This window comes from Lycium barbarum, chromosome 5, assembly GCF_019175385.1.
Source record: "Lycium barbarum isolate Lr01 chromosome 5, ASM1917538v2, whole genome shotgun sequence".
In the NCBI taxonomy this organism is placed as follows: Eukaryota; Viridiplantae; Streptophyta; class Magnoliopsida; order Solanales; family Solanaceae; genus Lycium; species Lycium barbarum.
This window is the reverse complement of record NC_083341.1, coordinates 117,658,195-117,663,466: the sequence shown is the minus strand read 5'-3', so window position 1 is coordinate 117,663,466 and position 5,272 is coordinate 117,658,195. Positions and strand designations below refer to the sequence as shown.

The 5,272-nt window shown below is 33.4% G+C and overlaps 1 long non-coding RNA gene across 1 annotated transcript; it reads left to right on the top strand.

Annotated features, from left to right (window-relative positions):
- The first annotated feature begins 2,761 nt into the window (after positions 1–2,761).
- Positions 2,762–5,004, top strand: LOC132642648 (uncharacterized). Its single transcript, XR_009583285.1, has 2 exons — positions 2,762–3,002; positions 4,737–5,004. It is a non-coding gene; the product is annotated as an uncharacterized LOC132642648 (long non-coding RNA).
- The last annotated feature ends 268 nt before the right edge of the window (positions 5,005–5,272 follow it).

Sequence of the window (5,272 nt, the reverse complement as noted above, 5' to 3'; positions counted from 1 at the left end):
CTTGTTCTTCTGATGTCAAAGTAATCGCATCTAGATCTGATGGTGGTTCTAGAGGTTCATCTGATTCAAACATAGGGTCTGATTCGTGGATACATGAGGTTTCCAGGTTTTCTTCTCTTTCTAAAACGATGTCCTTGTATGATGGGGTTGGTAGAGGTTTGTCCTCTTCCATCTCCAGTTGATTTCGATCGGGTGGTTTCGGTGGTATTTGGGGAAGGGTATCTATCGATTGGAGTGTGGGTTTGTCCTCTTCCATCTCCAATTGATGTCGGTTGAAGACGGTGTGGCTAGGGATATTTGTTAGGTGAGTTAGGTAGAAAGAGTCTCTCTCCAGAAATTCTAGTCTTATGCTTAATATTCTATTTATGTTCTTCTTTCATATAGATAACGTGATTTAGGAAGAAAACATGTTCTGATTAAGAATGAAAAAAGCAGTTTTTGTTTTCAAAGTGAAAAACAGTATTTGAAAATTGGAGTTGTTTTTGAATTTTTTTGAAGTGATTTGAAGGGAAAAAAGTGAAAACAACTTTTTGGTGTTTTTCAAGTTCCCTAATTCAACTTGCCTCTAAATGAATGTTCCTGAGGTCACTTTCTGTCTTGTTCTTTACCTTGTGGGCCGGCCAATATTTACATATTATGAAATTAGGTGTGTGTTGGACATTACAAAAAAAAAAAAAAAAAGGAGATTGACCTATATATACATAATAAGAAAAGTATTTACAAAATATAACGAAACTTTTCAGCTTACAAACATATCAATAGATTTTTTACATAATTTATATGAAATTTTCGCTCAAGTTTTTTTTTTTTTAAAAAAATAATTAATTGTTTTCTGCTCAAGGCTTAAAAAAATCGCTCAAAATCTTGTGTATGAAATGTGTATATCTCGCTCAAAGCTTAAAAAGTTCGCTTAGAATTTTGTGTATGAAATGTGTATACCTAGTTCAAGGCTTAAAACTTTCGCTCACTTTGTGTATAAAAATAGTATGAATTATGTATATCTTGCTCAAGGCTTAGAATGTCGTTCACATTTTTGTGTATAACGCTCATGTTAGGTTTCTGGAAAATTAATACAACTACAACAACATTGTATACAACTTTCATACAATATTTAAGGCTTAAAAAAATCGCTCAAAATTTTACGTGAGAAAAATGTATGAAATATGTATATCTCGCTCAAGGCTTAAAAGTTCGCTCAAAATTTGTGCATGAAAACTGTATTAAAAATTTCGCACACATATACATGTTTCATACAATTTATACACAGAAAATTGACTGAATTTTTTAAGCATTGACCTAATTTTTTTTTTAAATAAAAAAATATTTTTTTTAAGTATGAAAAATGAAGATCCGTTATATTTGTAAATAAGACAAAGTATCATTATGTTTAGGAATAAAGAGTCTCAAGTATACAACCTATAACCTATATCATTTTCCCCCCCAAAAAAAGTAACGTTTGAAAAGTACGTAGTTGAGTGACAGAAGCTGTAAATAGCAATCTGTGAAGTGCAATATTTATGAATTGGCCCTTATGAATTTCTTTCGTAGTTTAGCAGGCAAGAAGTGACAACACAATTCTCTTATTTATAATTGGTTTTCATGTTCATTTTGATCTTATGATTATTAAAACAGCTCAACTACTCGCCTTCTTGAGATGACATAGCCTAGTTTGGACATTAATTTTTTTTTTTGCTTGTTTGGCTTTTTTCTTTTTTCACCTGTGATTAATTAAGAATAAAAAATATAAATAAACTATTTTATATATGCTACAATTTCGTAATTGAAGGTGATGACTGTCGACCTGTTGGGAGGCTGACTTTAATTAGTTTAAAAAATTTAGCATGCGAAATCTAAGCTTCCGTGAAATGTATGCAGAACCAAACAAAAAGAATACTCACTTGTAATCTAAAAGTACAGATTTCCTAAGAACTTTGCAGATATATTTTCAATTGTTTTTGTAGGATAATTTTGTGATCTAATCCAACATTTAGATATGATGTTTTGATGCATATATGTGCAAATTTTTAATATAATTCTTCCTTTATTTGTCTATGTTGTCATATGGATCTTTCTTCACTTGTTAATCCTAAAGCTTTGAATTGCCAAATCTAACTTTTGCCTTCGAAGTTTGAACTTCTTCTTCTTCAACAAACCTTTGGATATGAAGTTTTGAACTATCAAAGTCTAACTTCTGCCCTCAAGTCTGAAGTTAAGCTCTATAAGTTAATTACTTTAGACCCGAAGATCTAATGTTTGAGTTTTCAGACCCGAGGTCTGAAGTTTGATTCTGAGACAACTAAATTTAAATACTTTATAAATTTTGACCATATTTTAAACAACAGTCTTAAAAGCGGTTATTTGTGCTATTCACCCATTAGGTATTTGATTTGAGTCCCTTATTTAAAATATATTCAATTTTTAAATCTATTTCGACAAAATTAGGAACATTTACATAATTTATATTTTATCGCTTTCCTCGAACTGTCATCACTTCTAAGTTTTACAAGTTTTTGAATACAGTATCACACGCACATTTTACACTCAGGGTGTGTATCTGTAACAACCCGATATTTTTTCAAGTGTTTTGAATTACTTCCTTATTTTTAGTCCATTTAATTTTAGCGGGTTTCTGATAGAATTGAATAAGTATAGTATATATTTACATTATATATATATATATATATATATATATATATATATATATATATATATATATATTCTAGGAAATTTATAGGTATATATAGACGTATAAGGACTAAATGGCAAAATAGGGTTTAAGTGGGAAAAGAAGTGGGGCAAGCCCACTCCCTTTTTCTTCTGCCACGTTTGAACTGACCAAGGGAGTATAACTTTGGGCTCTTTCTTGGTTTCGGTACAGAGAAATAACAAGAAAACAAAAAAATAAAAAGAAAACGGAGTACAGGGTCTGGTTCGGTTTAACAGATGCAAGGAGCAGTCCGTAAAGGGCAAAAAGATCCTTCTAATTCAAGCACCATATTCAGGTATAGTATTCAATTTCATAATATAGGTGTATAGCTGTGACTGAATTGGATTAGGGGGAAATAACATTATTTATTATTTTAATATAGAAAGCAATTATTATGCAATCATTGGAGGGACCAAATAGCATTAGATTGAAAGGGGGTTTTCAAAGTGTTGAATTTGTGCAATTCTCGTGCACTGTGTCAGCGCCAAATTTTTATCTCAATTCTTTCCTTCTTTATGAGCCCGTTTGGATTGGCTTATAAGCTGTTTTCAGCTTTTTTGAGTGTTTGGTTGGCCAGCTTGAAGTCATTTTGTGCTTAAAATAAGCTCAAAAAAAATAAATGGGCTCATTTGACTTAGCTTATCTAAAGCAGTTTATAAGCTGAAAACAGCTTATAAGCCAAAAAAAAATAAGTTAGACTATCCCAACTTATTGTTTTTAGCTTATAAGCTGCAAACAGCTTATAGACATAAGCCCATCCAAACAGGCTCTATATATTACGGTTATGACTATTTGGAGACTAGATCATATTTTGAAATTTGTTTATTAGAAGTATTATTAAGATACAGTTTGATCGTTCTATGGAAATTATGAAATTGTTAGGTATAAAATATTGAGATTGAACCTTTAGCTTACAAATTAGGAATATGAGATTTGACCCATTAACTTGGACCCGTTATTTATGCTATTGAATAGATTAAGGCTATCGGAAATCGTTTGAAGAGAATTTGGCATTTCGAGAGATGTTGTGTTCCGGTTATAAGGCAAGTGAGGCTTAAACTCTTAGTTTACTTGCTTTTCATAAAAAGCACATGGTTTGTGTTGTATGTATGCATTTAAACCATTTAGTTCTTGTGAGTGGGCAAGCATGATCTAAATTGGATAATTTTCAAGTTTCTAAAGGTAATGACCGTATGAGTCCTTTAGCTTAATTTCGCTTAAATAGATACTATTTATATAATGTAAAGTTTAGAAGTGGTATTGATTGGATGTATGTTCCACTTATCATATCTTCATTCCACTTATCATATCTTCAGAGGGGCATACTTCCACAGGTCCCATTGATGTTCGGTGAGAGATAGATGCTAGAATTTTAAGTGACCCGGGTAAGATGTGGGTAAATAACATCCACTCCGGAAGACAGGGTAAGACATAGACAAATACGTACTATGTCCCGTGAGCATAGATTCAGCTTCAATGTATTTCATGTATTGCTTGTCCCAGTAAGTTGGGGGTAAATAATGCCCTCTCCGGAAGACGGGGTAAGACCTAGACAAATACGTACTATGTCCCGTGAGCATAAATTCAAATTCAGTGTATTTCATGTATTGCTTGTCCGGGTAAGATGGGGGTAAATAATGCCCTCTCCAGAAGACGGGGTAAGATATAGACAAATACGTACTATGTCCCGTGAGCATAGATTCAGATTCAGTGTATTTCATGTATTGCTTGTCCGGGTAAGATGGGGGTAAATAATGCCCTTTCCGGAAGACGGGGCAAGACATAGACAAATACGTACTATGTCCCGTGTGCATAGATTCAGATTCAGTGTATTTCATGTTTTGCTTGTTTATGCTTCATGATTTCAGCTTTAGCTTCAGTGTTTGTATATATTTAATATACTTGTACTGTGTAATTGCTTTTATGCATTATCAGGGATTTCAAAGACTTGCCCTAGGGGTAAGCTGAGAGTGTCGATGATCTTTCTAGGTCTTTTAGACTCACGCTTGTTGATGTTGTATGTGTGCAGGTGTGGTTAACGGTGACCAAGTAGCCGATACTTGATTCATTCCAGCTTCGTTCAGTCCAGTTCAGTCGAGGTGAGCCACCATTAGATCATGGCGACCTCTTCTTCTTTAGTTGACTTAGTAGTATTCCAAGCTACGTCTCGTACTTTTATATTCAGACTAGTAGTTCCTTGACTTAAACATTTTATGGGGTTTATGGGCAAGACTCAGTATTTGTATTTCGCTTCCGCACTTCTCTTTATATTATGAGAATTTGCGTATTATTCATTTTATTCGTTAATTTTCATATGATTAGCTTAGAGGGTTCGTCTTATGGGTAGAAGCTCGACAGGTGCTCAGTCACAGCCTGAGTGTCAGATTTGGGTCGTGACAGTATCGCATTACTTTGTAGGCGTTTGGATATGCGATTTGAAACCATGAGATGAAATCAACGTTTGGACATGCGATTTCATCCTATAGTTTCAAACCATAGGATGAAATCCCAAATCATCCTAAAAGACATGATTGGGGATTTCAAACCATGTCCAAACGGCACCTT